A 19,157-nucleotide genomic window follows, 5' to 3' on the forward strand; every position below is an offset into this window, starting at 1 on the left:
ATAAATTCCGTCTTGAATTATTCTACAAACGAAATAAAAATCAAAGCCAGAGGGTGGGATATATCGCTAGACACTTTGATTAGAAAGCATGCACGCGTTTGATTGCACCGACTGTGACATTTTTTATTTATATATTACAGAAGAAAACTATTATTAAAGACGCAAACCGATAAATTATCGGTATTTATTAAAAGTATTAGTTTGTGTTCGTATTATGAGATGGACGTATATTATTTTTGACGTATGAATTAGAAAATTATTATTTTGAATTCTAGACTTTGAAAAATAAGAAAATGATTTTATAATTAATTATTATAATACTATCTATCAATTGCATTAAAATACTTAAAAATGTAAATCACAGCAATCAAATAATGCAACAATATGTGTAATATGTATACATATTACACATATTGTTAGTTCATTTTTTTTAATTCATTAAGCCCTGCCTCACCAAACAATAAAACACTAAAAATATTATTATATCTATAAAATATCCAAAGTTATGTATGATTTAATTGCATTATTTTCTATTATTTGTTTTTGCAGGGTTTACTTGAATTTTAAAAACTAACCAACATCATCTGCAAATTATAGTCTTACTTCAATGAAAACAAATACCTATGACTGACAATGTTTAGTTTGCACTATTTATGTCGGATCTTAACAGCCTACTTCCACCTTTCGCCACTGGAAATCAGATAATTAGTATCCGAGAATGGAGATGCAAACTAAAAGTTTTTTTTCATGCTTAGTATAATTTAAGAAAGTAATAATTATTATCTAGGCTTCATTTTTTCATAAGACGTAATACAGAATAATTCTCATTTATAGTCATATTATAATTTCTCTTAAATCAATCAATACTCAACACTAGACTTCTAAAGGTACAGTACTTATGGACACGAAACAGATTTTTTGTATTACAAAAAATATATACCTAGGTGACCAAATAATCAATGTATTGGCAATTATTTCTAACTAACTCTTTTAAACATCAAGATTATTTTTAGTATTTCACTTTTTTATTATATGCCATAGAAAATGTAAACGACTGGATGAGAATACTAGCGGTAAATTCAATTTTAACTAATTGATACTAATTTTATACTTAGTTATATAACAAAAACTGATCTATTTGGAGGAGAATAAAACTTTCATATATTAGAAATTTTATTGCATATTGATTGAAAGACTTAGAATTTAATGTCAATATAACTATTTTTTTTATAAATATGATCCATAGAATGCAAAGTTAAATAATTTGACATTAATGCCAATTTCAGAACGAAGGCACTTAAAATAATACTGTTCTCATTTTATAGTAGGTATACAGTATACAAATATTGTATGTGATCATTAAATGTATATTAAAATTATAAAAATAAATAATGTATCATAATGACATAAGTAAATAACTTTCCTAGAAAGTTTACATATGGATTTTTCAGCCATCGCCTTTCGTAATACTAAGTAAAATAAAAGAATTTACAAAGGGGCATTTTATTTTAGTACCTACTTGAATTTAATAATGTAGATTAGAGTGTAAATCTAATAAAACGCGCTTATATTCTTTCATTACAGGACTGTAAAAATGGTTCATTCCTCCGTCATGAATTCTCAGATTTTAAATACGTCTGCATTTTTAGCATAATAAAATCAAATGAGATAGCGAGACATCTATGTTCAAAGATCTGAATCAGAAAACAATGCCTTGCATTCTGATTGATAGTTAAATGAAAGTGTCAAATAAAATATGATTAAATTAAACCGATATATACTATACTGTAACGGTAGTTATTTTAAAATATGTTCATTAAATGATCAACACTGGTATTACTCGTTTTATATATATATATATCTAATAATATAATATTATATATAATTATTATAACATAATGTGTATATCTATAAACTCTCAACAATCCAAAAATGTTGATAGAAAACCTTCTTGTATGTAGATGTAGTCTTTTTGACGTAATTTAAAAAAAATAATAGTATCTTGTTATTAAGAAACTGGCATTCGTAAAGTTGGAAGACGAAATCCTGTTCGACTTCGTAAGGAGCAGTTTTGACCTGGGCGCCCTAAACTGGAAGGAATGGGCTTTAGACTGTCCTTGATTGAGACAACTACCAGAGGAAGCTAAGCACCACATCAGGTTGTAGCACTAGGAAGACGAAGCGGTTATTATTTGTCCCGATTATAATATATTGTAGAATACATTTTGTTCAAACTTTGAGGTTGACGGCTATTTTAATTTGTTTTACAAATTAGTATAAATTTAACAAAATTACAGCTTCAAATTAGATAAAGAAATTTAACAATATTATTACATCATTCAGTGAACTTTTCGGTGACAGCTTTCACTTAATAAAAAATATATTAAATATTATGTACTTTATTTAATTTTGGTTTTAATTCTAATCTGAAGAATTCAGTATGTATGTATGCAACGCCTATTTTCTTCAGTTTGATGCTGCATACACCCTAACAAGATATCAACAATATTAGTGATGTCATATTATAAGATTACGCAATTAATAGAATGATTTACTATTATGATGATTTTTGATTTTTTTTTTGTTGAAATTTTAATATTAATAATTACAGCGATTCTTACTAATTATTTAATGAATTTTTTGATGTATATGAGATAGATTCCTAATACTAGATAGTAAGAATTAGTAATATTCTTGTTTGCAATTTTATTAACTGTGAAATAACGTAATTCAAGATTAAGCTCCCAAAACGTATGTAAAATTTCAACGTTTTATTATATATTTTTTAATGCAAAGTATTCAGTAATAATTGTGACAGTCACCTTCTAAAGTGCTAGAGAAAAATGAGACTATATACTTAAGTAACTTAAGTATGTAGCGTTTTTTGTTTCTTGTACTGTATAATTATATTTGAAATAGTTAAACTGAATATAATTATGTACAATATTATTGTAATATTTTCCGTATTTTTGCTTAAATTTTAAATATTTGTAGAAGTAGTGAATATGTTGAAATGTAGAGAATATCAAAATCATACATTTCAGATGTTTGAGAAAATTTTATATGCAACAGCTGTGCAATTGAATACATTTAATGACTGAACAAGTATCGACTGCATATAACTTGGTGCATCTTCAAGATTGGTCAATGATACCTTATAATAATATGATTATTAACTATGCATTACATACTTTTACACAGTTATGTACTATATAATACCAATATATTTTATTTTAAATAATATTATACAGTTATCCCACATAGACTGCGGATTTTTCAACCATAGATTTATAATAATACATTCTTTTCAGTTGTACAACGACACTGGGACAACTGGACGTCATTACAATTTAATATTTATGAAAGTAGACGAAGAATTTTCATAAGTTTCTATCTACAACTTAGTAGGTTTAATTCATTTTTCTCTTAACATAATGTTTTTTATTGTGGTTTGATATTTATAATGCCTGACGCTTTATATGAAAATAATAGAACTCTCTTCTCGTTGGAACTTACCTATAATTCACGTATATTTATTACAACGTTTTTATTAGCTCGTATTCATGTTTTCCGGTAGTTGTTTGTCCTGTACAAATCTTGCAATCGATTTTTAACTAACTTCCCGACTAGCTAGATATTTGAAACTTTAGAATATATCAGAACACGATGCCAATGCATTGTTTTAATACTTTTAGCCATCTTTAAGCAGAATTGAATTCATTTTCAGTTAATTCTGTTTTGTATGGAAAGTTATTTCAGAAAATTCCGCAAAAAGTAAAAGACTATTATTGGTTGCTAAGGGGGTGGTCCTAGCAACTAAATTATTAATACATACGTGCGTTACTATGGAAATCAAAATGAAATATCAAAATGACATTTCAGTATTCTATATTTGTTTGTTTTTTATTTACTTCATATCAAGTACAAGTTTGAGCATATTGAGCATAATAGTTCAACAGAAAAATTAAAAACGTTATATATAAAAAGTTCTTTTTATCTTGTAATATTATTTTTGAATTTCATTCGATTGCATAACGTCCAGTTGTCCCGGTGCCAAATCGTTCTAAAATCTTGTACAACTTATATTTTTACAATGTACTATATTTTTCTGTTTTTATTAAAATTAAATGTGATTTTTACAATAAATGTGTTATCCACAATCCACTTAAAGAGGAGGCTTTGCATAGTATGCATAATATCACCATCATATACAGTGGATGATTTTAATTGTTCAAGCATATTTAAGGGGGGACATGCTCAGCGTAGGTCAAAATGTAACTTGTATTGCATTTTCAAACCATGATCCTGGACATTCCTTAAACGTTGTAGATAATCTATTTATATAATTTTGAAGCCTAGTTATTTTTTATATTTATTTTAAACATTTGATGACTGCATAAAGTATTTTTATTACATAAAATAGTGTTCTTTTAAACCTCTCGCTCTAATGTTTTAGAATATAGTCATATTTCAGTACATGAATGTGCACCGGTGTTAAAATTTTTTGCATTTATTATTTTTTAAACGCATTTATAAAACCATTAGTATAATTTATGATGTGATAATTTTTGTAAAATATTTACGATAAAAATTATATTGATAATCTCAGTGATCCCAAATTTGACAAGAATTAGGCATTTTATTATTCAAAAAATGGGCAAGATTAACACATTTGAAAATAGTTCTAAAGATATTAATTATAAGCAATGTTTTAGACCATTCAAGTGTGATAAACATTCTACGAATAATGATTGCATTATAATAATTATTGACCAAAGAATAAGGTAGTTTTTTTTAAATACGCCATTTCTTTTGCCATTCCCCAGTGGTTAAGCTACAACATACCGTTTAAAAAAATACAAAAATATTCGGTTAGGTACATGTTCAAACGCGCGCGTTAACATGATCTTACTCCCTACTTCATTTTTAGTTTGTCAATTTATTGCTACGTCCGTATATTGTAGCTTAACCACTGGGGAATTACAAAAGAAATGGCGTATTTCAAAAAAAACTACCTTATTCTTAGGTCAATAATTATTATAATGCAATCATTATTCGTAGAATGTTTATCACACTTGAATGGTCAAAAACATTTCTTATAATTAATATCTTTAGAATTATTTTCAAATGTGTTAATCTTGTCCATTTTTTGAATAATAAAATGCCTATTTCTTGTCAAATTTGGGATCACAGAGATTATCAATATAATTTTTATCGTAAATATTTTACAAAAATTATCTCATCATAAATTATACTAATAGTTTTATAAATGCGTTAAAAAATTAATAAATGCAAAAAAAATTAACACCGCTGCACATTCATGTACTGAAATATGACTATATTCTAAAACATTAGAGCAAGAGGTTTAAAAGAACACTTTTTTATGTAATAAAAATACTATTTGCAGTCATTAAATGTTTAAAATAAATATAAAAGATAATAAGGCTTCAAAATTATATAAATAGATTATCTACAACGTTTATGGTATGTCCAGGATCATGCTTTAAAAATAGAAAAAAAGTTCTATTTTGACCCACGCTGAGCACGTCCTGAACAGTCCCAGGATGGCCGCGTAGCTTAAGCATCGGCCTATAGTGTCGTGGATCCCAGGTTAGAATCCTGGGTCTGACAAGTACACAAATTGTTTTTCAATGTGTGTGTCAATCCGTATGATTAGCTTTGTTTTCTTTGTTATATATACTTTAAATTCATTTTCTTTTTCGTAATTTTCATGTGCTTTTATCTTTTTGGTACCTTGCATAAGAGTAAATTCTTTAAACCCAGTCAGAGTTCACCTTGAGCGTAGCAACCTCAGTCTTGGGTACTTTCTCCCAGGGCATTCCCAGGCAAAATTGAAATAGATGCTTTACATCGCCACTGTAGGGTCCCGTGATACACTCGATTAAGACCGAGTGTGGTGCGGGGCGGGTTATGGTTTAAGATTAACTTCAATGTTTATCAGTCAGAGTATGTACCTAATAGGTTGAACAAGTGACTGACATCCATTTCTCGTAAAAACAAAATCTGTCAATACCAACCTCCACTCTGTGGAGGTCCATTTAATATGATCTTATTAGGATCGGACACGTTCGAAAGAAATAACCATTTTAATAAAACACATTTTTATTTATTTAATCTACTCTTTTATTTTAAATAATTGTACCGGTTTCGTTCACTTCAAAGGGACATTTTAGCTATTATAAAATACAACAAACATTTAAAATAACAAAATTCAAAAAAAGAGACAAAACAGTCACTAATACTTACATCAAGAGGTAGCTTACCTATGCAACAATATTAGGTACTCACAGTTAGTAATAAAATTGAATAAATTGATTATTAATATTTTTTCATTAGGCATAGTATTATTAATACTTGTTGTTTTTATTTAATAAAACGCAATTTTTTTTGTAGTACTTATTCCACTTTTAATTAATATATTAGGACCGGTTTCGTCCACCTCAGTGGAAAACAACAATACAATGCAGTTCCACCATGAATTGACAGTTAACAAAATAAAAGATATTATTAATACGACACTACAAACAAATTTCTAATTATAACAATTTTTGATTCTTAATTTTTCACTGTTCCACTATTTGTGCAAAATTTCATGTTGTAAATTTTAAATTAATTACTTAGTAAAAGTGTCATGTTATTAAATATTGAGAAACCAATAGTTTTTTCCTGTATTATACCTAGCGTGTTAGTAAATAAGTGATTATTACTTCATAATGTTCTCTTAATTTCATTTTTTATGAATTCTGTGCAGAAATTGTGTTTTATTAAAATTATTAATTCAATACATTTCCACCATGAATTGCCAGTTAACACAATTAAAGAAATGTTGTAATATAATAGTCAACTAATTAAATAATTCAAAATTCAAATTTAAAACATGTTTTTTACATTAAATGTAATAAATTGTATTCTCACCTAAAGCTCAGTTACCATCACAAATACGATAAAAATATTATTATTTAAGATGTGTATTCTTTAACTTATATTTGAAACATTGTTCGATATTTTTTACTTTTAATGAGATATAGCTTAAAAACTAAAAATCATCCGCCATTTTTCAAGATGGCGGCCGTGGCATAGCATTTACGAGTGTTGATTGTTGGTATATTGGGCACTAGCAGTATACATATGCATTGTCTCCCTTTTCGAGAAATTATTTTGATCTATTATGAATGGAGTATTTATTTGTACTGACGATATAAACGAAATGCCATCCCTACAGTAACAGCTTAGCCACATAGCCATATGGAAGCATTAGTATAATTATTTCGAACAAAGTAACTTGCACTTCTATTACTTTGCACAATTGCTTTTTACAAGTCAATGCTTTGCAATACTACCGCATTCGAAAATCGTCTTTGTAGTTAGTAATAATTATCATTCGGAGCAGTGGAACGTTGGCTTGTTTGTTAGAAGTTGAACAGCAAAATCTACTTGTTTTGTTTCATCCTGTCATATTCGTCGTTTTGTGTAACTTTATTTTATCCTCTTAGCACTGTTACAAAAAGGCTGTTGCAATTTTAAATAGTTGTGAAGTTTTAGACTTTATTCGAAAAAAAATATAAACCCAACTAAGTATGTACTAACTTTTCTTAACTAGTGTTCTTCACATGTGATTCGTTCATATAATAAACTTTCAGGTTTAAATCTCTGCAAAAAATCATTTAAATGTGTCTCATTTATATACTTGTCAAAGTTGTTGTTGTTGTTGTTGATAGCGAAGAGATATGGAAATGTCTGTGCTTTAAACTGAGGCGTAATATTCTTTATCATCGTGCAATAGGCTCTTTGTATAGTAAGAAAATATTTTAACGATAAGTGAAATGAGTACCTCAAAGAATACCAAAACCTATAATTTTCACGACAAGTGCGAAATTCAGTATTATATAAATAATATATAAGTATTTAAAATAATGACGATGGTAGAGTGTGGTAGATCACTGCTTGTTTTGATACTGGATTATAGATCAGAGTCAACTTGAAGTTGGGTATAAATGATGATCCGATTAAATTAAGAATACTGTATGTATTTTAGTACCTTTAGAACGGCGGAATGCAGAGATCGCTGGAAAGATCTAACTAGAACATTTAAAAATAGTTGCGATCCTAAACAGTGAGAATGAAGAATATTTTGGAATTATCATTATAAAATTATGTCAATAAAATTTATTAACACTTCGTATGTATTAGTTAATTTGACGTGATGAAGTATGGGGCAAACTGGGGTGAAAAAATACGCTAGAGAATGACATAAATCCCATTTTCGTTAATTAATACATACTATCAATTTCCTATATAAACTAAAGTCATGAAACGTAAACATTTCTTTTGGAAATAACATAAAACTCTAAAAGTTTTCATAATATTTTATTTCAATAATTTAACAACGAATTTCATCATAAATTGACAGATAACATCATTAAAGTGTGTAATAATAACAGCCTAAAAATTCGAGAGATAAAAATAGCAAAATGGTGGTTTTGACATGTGATTTTTTTGTAGCATTTGATTGCCTGTTATATTTTTTTATAAAAAAAAATATGATGGCTTCAAAATAATGGATTAAAAATTATATGGCGTCCGCACTAGAAAAATATTTTTTTGGCAGTAATACTGCAATATAATTTATGTAAATGATACAAAAATATTCGTATGAGATAATATACTTAATAGTGTTTTTGGCTTTAACTGACTTCGCATTGTGCATAAAACGAAAAGTGATCAACCAGTGTGTACTTTCTTTAAATATATTATATTATTATAATACATGCAACATATTTTAATCCCTGGTTTTACAATCCGACGTGCAATATTTTTTAGGAGCAATGAATATTTTAGCCTACTGCTTAACCCACATAAGAATTTGCCGAACCTGGGCTTAGACCCCAGACACGATATGTCTTACCCATCATATTATACGTCCACCACTTGACCGTAATTTTTAACATTATTTCCTAATATTATTTTTATATGTAGACACTTGCGCTGTATTAACCTATCAAATGTATCTCTATTATGGCACAATGCCAATAAAACTATTTACCATTCTATGTTATTGTTAAATACATTGTATTAGTAAAACAAAAGTAATATAAATATATAGTATTATAGTATATAACATAGTTGGGTATGTGGAATAAGTCCTTCATATTTTGTTTATTTTAATTAATTTAAAACGTATTAAAAAACCTCTCGAAAGCGAAATCGAAAGTCTTTTAAATTGTCTATTTCTATCCACATAGTAATGCTTAAAATAGTAAATATATATTGAACTTCTAACTTACTCCATATACATCTGGGTTTCCCAAACTTTGGCGAATGAATGAATGACACCCACTCTGTAAATTCAGTGAACCGTATTGTTCCCTTATCATCAATCAACAAAACAAAAAGCCGTTATTCTTTTCAATATAAGTAGGGCATTGGATTTTTTAAACAAACATTATAATATATCATACTCGTACCAGACTCTTGAAAATTTCTTAAACTTATTGTATCAACAATTTTTACATAACATAATATGAAACTAAATTCAAAAAAAATGTTAAATGATATCGTAATAAAATCCCTTATAAATGTCCTGCTTAGTTATTTAAAAGGATAAACAGTATCACATTCTTATATGAGTAGACTAATGTATAAAAAAACTTAATTGGCTCTGTACTTGATAATGTACACATTGAGTTTAATAATATACCTACTCATTTTGAAATTGATAAAATTAATTAGAAGGTGTGTGTAATTTTATGCTTTAAAATTTCCATCCAAGTTGAAATATTATATAACCCTTGTTCGATCCTTCTATAACATTTTTTTAAATATCTAAACGAATTCATTTTGTTTTAATTAATTTTATATACCGACAATGAATACGCCTACGTTTAAAATAAATTTACATATTTTCAATTGAGTTTTTTTGTATTTAAATAATTTAAACAATCACTTTAAATCTTGGTAAAAAAAATTATAAAAAAATAATATAAAACACAATATACTAGTAAGTAATTTAACTATTACCCGCTTCACTGAACATTTTTAACTGATAGAGAAAACACTTTCTTACAGATCTTGATTGAATAATTATTATTCTTCCCAATAAGTTCATAAATCGGTCTCCATAGAGAGCAGAGGTGTGTATCAACAGACTTTTCTTTTTACGAGAAATGGATTTTGGTCACATTCTCAACATATTAGGTCCATATTCTCAATTCAAACACACATTGAAAAGCAATATGTGTATTTGACAGACTCAGGATTCAAACCTGGAATCCACTATATTATAAGCCGACGCGTAAGGTACCCGACCATCTTGGAGTCGTCATTTATGAATAAGTCATTATTGATGACAAGTAATTATTGATGGTATTAAAAATTTGTAAGAATTTTTTTGTGACTTAAAAATATCATGATAAATAGATGAAATTGATCTTTCACATTAAATTTAATTGTATTGATAAAAAAAATGTATGGAAAATTTAGATATTACAAAAATATATTCTGTTTTATTTAAATTAATTTTAAAAATAAAAATTTTAGAGGCCGTTAACTTTGATTTGATTTGATGTATATAATATAATAGATAATATCAAACATAACTTTAACGTATTATTACATAATGATATGTATTTGAGATGGGTATTATTTTCGTAATGGTTTAAAAGTAATATCATTAAATAAAGTATCAAAGGATCCATGATACCTTTAATCCTGGATTTAACCCATATAAGTAGACTTATCTTAAAGTTATTCTTGAAAATTTCCTTTGACTTCCGTCAAACGACATCATTAGCTTGTTATCGATTTAGAAAACTGCCTCTTTAATGGTCTGATTATGAAAATCTGAACTGGAAAAACCAGATTTCAAGATGTCCTTATGGCGACCTGAAAACCTCACACATCCCACGCGCCCCGCGAAATCTAAAGGTCCTACGGTTCGCTGGCAGAATGTAGGCTTTCAGGGGTTTGAGATGGCGCAACAAGCGGAAAACTCCCCCACCCTCGAAACCTCTTTTTGCTTAAATAGACGCGGGACGGCGCCGCGATGTCAGTGGTAACAAAACCTTGCTCACCGTCGCAGACCTTCCACTGTCATTACATTTTGCATTGAACACTGAAAAACTCTCCCTGCATCGATGCAAGCGACAGTCAATATCAACTTGAATCAAATATAAAATTCCACTAGTCGTTATTTTATACCGCGAGAGCTTTTGGCACATATTAAGTGAAGCTTTTTTAAACTTTTCGTTTCGAATTTATTTTGAATTTAGAACACTTCGCAATTTTTTGAAAGCTGTTTTCCCGCTGCACCATAGTTTCGACGCATCTTTAAAAATTGGTAAGTCTTTTTATTAAACTTTATAAACTTCTACTATTCTTTTACCCACCAAAAATGATACACGATATTTTACCGTATGGATATACTGTAATAATTAAAAACATCCTTTTAATCTTATATTTCAGGTGTAGATATATTTTCATATTAAAATAGCATTAATTATTATGAAGTTGCGGTATTTTCTACTACGTATAGAAAAATCGAGCATTTTCCTCTAGCATATGTTTGTTTTACATAATATTAGTTTAAACCGTTCTCCATTGAAAAAATATATATTTCATGTGTATTAAGGTATTGAATTGTGATGTGTACATTTAAAAAAGTTACAATATGTTAAAATTACTTACCTTTCAATCACTCAAATTAATCAGATTCGATGTTAAGCTTCTAAAAACTTTACATAATTTATTACCATTTTGTAAATACGTTTATTTGTAAAATACGTGATTTTTATAAAATCCATTCAATTTTTTTTACGAATATATTATATCAACTCATAACAAAGCTTGTCATAAAATATTACTATCAAGCTTTCAATCGATAAAAAATAAATGAGGAAAAAGACGTCAAGCTAAGGATGTATGATTTTATCGTTATGTACTTTAAACCTCGAGAATAACATGATTTTTTAACGATCGTCGTGAATATTTTATTCTGGCGTCATTATGTTAGTCTATTTAATAATCTGGTTTAAATATTTACCGTTTAAACAACAAAACATACAGTATGTCTTGTTGAAAACACATCGTATTTTAAATTCATTAAGTTATACATACTAGTTTTAATTTTTTATGATTGGTGTTGTCACAAAGTTTTGACTATTTTGATACACTATAATATTAACGACTTAATTGTGTATGACTTGTTTAGAATTCAAGAAAATTCATATTGTATTTATATTAAAAATTAAATAAAACATATTTATAATTTATGAGAATACATTTAATTAAATTGACACAATCATAATTACACTATTAATTCATTACAATCCTTTAAACTGGAAATATTCATGATTTATATAGTAAATTATACAATTATATTGATAATTTAGATCATTCTGTATGCGAATAATAAATAAGATTGAATAATTTATTTTAAGAAATAAAAAAGTGTCAACTGAAATAAACTAGGAGAGTAAACAAAATATCAAATTATAAATATTTAGGGACAACATTTGCTTAAAAATAAAATAAAAAACTATCATTTTTGACGGTCCCTTTAAAATGTTATTATCAACAAATTACCCCATTTTCTAAATGAGCCAAATCTCATAATTAAGTTAAAGATCGCATCGCATTGCAAAGATATGAAAAACAAAAGAGTTTAGTTAAAACGTTACAAAACATGATAACTGCTAACTAAGTAAATATTCATAGGCCATTAGCTTTAAAGCTTTGTTTTATACCCACCTGAATTTAACAGCCGCTATTTGTTAAACCTTTTGTCATTTGTGCGCTTTAGTTTGGTGTTATCAACTTTTAAATGTTTTCAAAGGTCTTTTGTTTCGGATTTTTTTATTGTAGTTGCAATAATAATTTAGCTACTAGTTTTGTTATAAAAATCACATAGGATGATTACGTCTTTTATTCTAAACTAAAACTAAAACTAAATTAATGGAAAATTTGAACTATTTCAATTGTATTCGATAATCTTTCTATAACATGTAATCGAACACAATGAAGACCGACCTTATTATTAGGTTTTATTGCCACAATGCCATATAATAACTACTAATAATAACTATTATAATATTACGTACGTGTGTACGTCATATTTTTTCATCACAATGATGTATTTAATGTATTTTTAATAAAAATTTAGTTGCCATTTTTATAACTTTGAATTTTATTTTTTATTACTTTGAAAAATTGTATAACCATAATATACTAATAATTAACGCAATTAAAAGTATTTTTCCAATAAATTAAAAATTTCATACACGGTCCCAGATTTTTTCTTGGATTTTTCTGTTTAAATTTATTTTTAAATTACTGTCCTCAATACAAAAAAGCGGTTATGTCTTGAAATAATATATTTATATGAGATTTTTAGTACATTTTTGCGTTTTTTTTAATAGTATGACTAGGTACTGAAAAGAATATAAATATCTAATTGTGTAAATTAAATATTCACAAATTCATATTTCTCACAAGTATTTATTTGCCCAATACCGAGCTAAATCATTGATATTAATAATAAAAAAATAATAAAAAACTGTTTTTATTCACTTACAATCTTAAAAAATGAAATCAGTAAAAAAATATAACATTATTTTATTATATAAAGGTCAGTACATTTTTGAAATTAAGTTCATATCGGCAACAATAAAATATTTACCTTTAGTATCTGGAAAAACGGCCTCTTCTAAATGCAATTTAATTTTTCCTGGTATCGCTACATTCAAATCGAGGGCTTAGTGTCAAACAACACTATCTACAAAAGTGCAACTTTACAGGAGAGCCAAAAATCGTTATTTTCGATTCTTGTAACTCAACAAGGGAAATGTTTATTTAAAACCTAATGTTAATATTTTATAATTTATTGTGTATTGTACATTTATCTTGCTTATGATGATGTTAAAATTTATAGGGATAGTTTTAAAAAAATATGAAAACAAGGGTAACTTGTGTAGTAAGCGTTAAACTTTACTGACGATTTAATAAGAAATTAGAAAAGATTGACATAACGTTTTTTGACTATCATGTAGCCGTAAATTTAAAATAACGTTATCTCAAAAAAAAAAAAAAAAACATTTTTTTGTAGATAACGTTGTCTGACTTTAAGCACTCGAAATTATCCCCTAGTAGTCGCCATTTCAAATGCATATTATAACACTAAGTATAGATTTATTTAACAGCAACATATTACAAAAAACATATTAGGTACCAAAATCACTGTATATGTTTGATTTTTATTAATTACAACCAGAGATATAAAACCACACTATTTCGTCGCATAAAAAATCTTAATATCAAATTAGATACGTCAGCAAATTAGTTCGAAACATTAACGAAAATCTTAAAAAAATGCCTTTATTAAATTAATGTAGGTAGAGTTTACTCTTAATCAAATGCCAATACTTTAATTTTGCAATAGTATTTTGCAGACACCTGTAGACAATATATTTACATATCTGGAAAATAATATTTTTTAATGCAGCTTTGCACAAGTACCGTTAAAATTTTTAATATGTTTCCCAAGCGCAGAGGAGTCATAATAACTGACGTCATTTGATCCATGCACTGAATCAAACACAAATTTAAAAACATCATGTGATTTTTTGCCCAGCCGCAGAATCGAACTTCGACTTCGAATACGGCAGCACCAGGTGATCGTAGGTGTTTTGTAATATAAATAAAATTAATTGTCTTTAGGCAGAGTTATTTATGTTAGGCCTTATTTTTTTAAGTAAATTATGATTAATAATATTACTGCACTAATTCACCTCAAATTTAATACCTTTTTATGAGTAACCAGTGCCTTGGACAAATTGGACCACGTGTCTTGTAGGCAAATAGTGATTACATTATAAAACTTATTGTTAAACCTACAAAAAAAATTGTCCCGATTTCTATTGGAATTTTCCTAATATGTAAAGTCATTCTGGTCCTTAGCCCTCGGTATTGAGGCATCTTGTGAGAAACCTATGCCAAGGAGTCATTCTGTCATTTTCATCTCGAGTTCTCGTAGCTGTATATCGAGTGACCTTTGTCATGGAAAAAATATTATATAGTGTATGAGTTCATATATGGAGTAATATATTAAGAGGGTAAAAAAATCTGTTAAAAAAATTGTTCCGAGTTCAAAATATTTTTTTCGCTAAACAACAGTTTGAATTTATTAAAAATAACGTAAATAATTTATGATAGGAAATGGTTTTAGTATTAATATTTCGTTAAATAATAATTATTTGCAATCATTGTAATCAAACGGAAAAATGATATTATTCTTGGAAAAAATTAATTATACAATCAATTTTATTATGAATAGTGAAATAGTACAAAACTTAAATCCATTAGAATTTAAATTCAAATTCCATCAAGTACCTTCGGTCGATAGTATTAATATCAATTATTAATTTTGATTATACTGTCGACTATAAAATTGTCTAACAAATTTCCATAAGAATTATAAATATATATACCCACTCTATAAATCAGTTGAAAACGTTTTGATTTTATTCTAAAAAATGCTCAATTCTAAATCAAATTGGATTATTATATCGTTTCTGTTCTGGCAGAACACACTAACTGGAGAATACTAGTTTTGAGTAATTTGACTTTGAAGTTGTTAAAATGTTTGAAATGGTCTATCATGTGAGTTTATTAAGTAATTTTAAAAAGGATTACTTTAAAACAAAGTCTGTTAATTTATTAAGAAGGTTTCCAGACGGTAAAGTTTGAAATAAGGAACATTTTGGTACTAACTCAATATGTAATTTTTTCGAATTAGTGTCTTCTGCCAGAACAGTGACGATATCACTTTCATATAAATGATTAAACAATCAAAAAATGCATAAAATAACGTCATTCAGTTAGTTTAGGCTAAACGTATGCCATAGTTTTAAACCTATTTCTTCATAAAAGAAGTTATTTTGTTAAATTAGATGCTTGCTGATATTAAACGGATTTATTGGTTCTACTTAATATTGTTATAACACATGAACGATGTATTATATTCGTAAGTTGATAAAGTAGTAAAAAAATAATCATAATATATATAAAATAAGGTGTAGGAGATAAATATTTTCTTTTTAATTTTCTGAACGAATTAAAATATATGTTACATATTATTATTTTAATTAAACCAATTCAAACATATTTTTTATGAACACACATAATTCTGAAAACACTTATGAGAAAATATAGCCAATAGAAAAAAGATTTTTTCTATTGGCTATATTTTCTCATTAGTGTTTTCATAACTATGTATGTTCAATAATTAGAATGGTACATTCTTAAATCTTTTGAATTATTCGTTGAAAAAAAGAAATAGTTAATTCATATGTTTTATGTTATTATGTATAAATTATTTCATATCCTCTTTGTAATAAATTAGAGAAATGTATCTTAAATTGTGTTACATGACTGTATTTATTTTTATTCTATGCATACTATTTCATATTGAAATGTTACACGACTTTAATTAGTATGTTGTTCTAAAAATTACATTCATTCACTGACTGTAACGGCCTTTGAAAAGTATAATTAACAAACACCGAAAAGATTTTATAAATTATTTTATAGCGTGAAATTTAAATTTAGGTACATGAAATTCGCAAAGTTTTAATAATCTAACCTCCTAAAATGTAGTATTTTCGTAACACGAGAAAACATAATTCTAGTATTTATATACCTAGTTCCTTAGTTTTAAATAGGTACAATATCATTACATTATTAAGACTATACATAATTGTGTAAAAAGGTAAATTACCATATTCACCCATAATCAGAGTCGATGTTATAATATTTTACGAGGAATTTTACATTGTTGGAAATTTGCATAAGCCATGTAGCCCTTGCTCCGCATCAAATACATATGAAAAACAACATTTTACGGTTTCAAAATAAGACACTCTGGCACTACTCTACTGTTGGCTTAGTTAATTGGTGTTAATATATAAAATCAAAGTATGTTTTGCTTTTACAGGTATATACCTATATGTATTAAATATATAACAATAGTTATTGCAAAAAAAAAAAAACAATTACGGATCTTAAATAAATCATAATGCCATGCCATGTAAATTGATAGATCAAACGACATTAAAAAAACAACGGTATTTCCAATTACTTAACATTTCTCTGACTGAATTTTAAAGTAAACGTGGCATTTAAGAAAACTTTCTGATAGTCATATGTATGGCGACATTCAAGCGAAGCCTAAAGTTGTAATAATAAAAACTTTAGAACTAATAATTTAATTTACTTTAAGTCATTTTGCATTGCATGTGACATTTTATACAGTGAGTTTAAGTTTATAGGAATACATGAGGTACTCGTAGAAACGCTTTTCATTAGTGTAACAAGTATAAAATAAATTGATCATAATGTAATGAATTAACATTATTTAGTAAATTTATATAAATTATTACAAATAGAATGACATAGTACGTACAATATAATGAACTACCAATACATTTAACCAATTGCTTTGGAGTGATGTAATAAAAAAACGTATATTATGAATCACAGTTTGAATTAAATACAATAAAATTCTCTTCCTGAAATTTAGGGTACCAATCGTATCAAGAACATTGTCGAGAAAACGCAGTTTATGATGTCCGGTTTACTGCGGAGCATTTAATTACGACATTTAAATAACATGCCAATTATATCTAATGGCATCCTAATCAGGACACAACAGCTGTGGCGTTCGCGCTGTAAGGATTATTAAGCTATTTAATATGTAATGCCTTACATACTGGTTTTTGAAACTATGCACTTAAAATGTGAATTGACAGGGTATAATAGATACTATGTTACCTTATGTATAAAATCAGTAAGTTACTATTATTTTCCTCTAAATCGTATAAACCTACCTTTTAAATCGCTGTGAATTACAGATTTTGATTGATATTTTCCTTAGAGGTTAACTAAATTATATTTTCACCCGTGAAAATTTTGTTTTATTTTTATTTGTCGCCTTACTATATAACGTAACTTTATCATAATACATAATGTAATACTTTTGTTGTTTTCTTCTAAATTTTCTTGGGTAGGTGCGTGCACATTATGTATTTGATCATTATGACATAATCAAAATTTATGCACATAATTTGTTTTACCAAAGCGGTGACAAAAACCCAACACTTTCATAACTGTAAACAGAACATGGAGAGCATGTACCTATACCTAACAAACAAAACATCTTGGTATAACATAGTATAAATATGTCTTCTACGCCAATTTGTAGTGGAGTATAATAATTCCGTGGCAGGATCAAATTTAGTTGTTTTCTTAAGTATATTTGAATCCAAAGCATGTACCCACCTAATGAATCGAACGAATGGCGTATATTTAAGTGATAAATACAGCCATTAGTGTGCAAAAAAGGTATTGCAATCTAATGTACTCATTGAAATGCAAAAGATATGTGTAATGCTTGAACGGATATATCAATTGTCAAACATTAATATCACGTACTTCAATATTTAGAAAAAAATTAAATGTTGTCATATATATCACTTTAAGCTTCGTTTTACATAAAACAAATATGCCAAAACACTGATAGATAAAGTCCTATTGGTAAAAGTGGGTGCTCCGCTTATCAGAGGCGCCTAACGGTAAATTTTTGAAGCTTACAATTTTACACGTCGATTTATTTTAAACAAAAGAACGTTATAAAATTTAAATTTGGAAGTATAATACACATTCAATTTTTTTTTTAATTGAATATTTTATTTACCCGAGGCATATTTTCATATATTTCCCGTAACTTTAAGAACGATTAAATTATGATACGTAATAAAAAAGACATGATGAATTTATTGCTATAATGCATTTTGATAATAAAACATTGAAACTAAAAATGTGTCTTTGTAAAAACAATCATCTAAAATATCAATAGAAAAACTTCTTTCGACCATGTCCGATCCTCATAGGATCATATATGGGCCTCCACATGGTGAAGGTTTATATTAACAGATTTTATTTTTACGAGAAATGGATGTCAGCCACTTGCTCAACCTATTAGGTCCATACTCTGACTCATACACAAATTAAAAACAATATGTGTACTTGCCAGACCCAGGATTCAATCCTGGGACCCTCGACTCTATAGGCTGGCATTTAAGCCACGC

The sequence above is a fragment of the Rhyacophila brunnea genome, unplaced genomic scaffold (assembly GCF_057557595.1).
Source record: "Rhyacophila brunnea isolate RB1 unplaced genomic scaffold, BYU_Rbru_1.0 scaffold_12, whole genome shotgun sequence".
Classification (NCBI taxonomy): domain Eukaryota; kingdom Metazoa; phylum Arthropoda; class Insecta; order Trichoptera; family Rhyacophilidae; genus Rhyacophila; species Rhyacophila brunnea.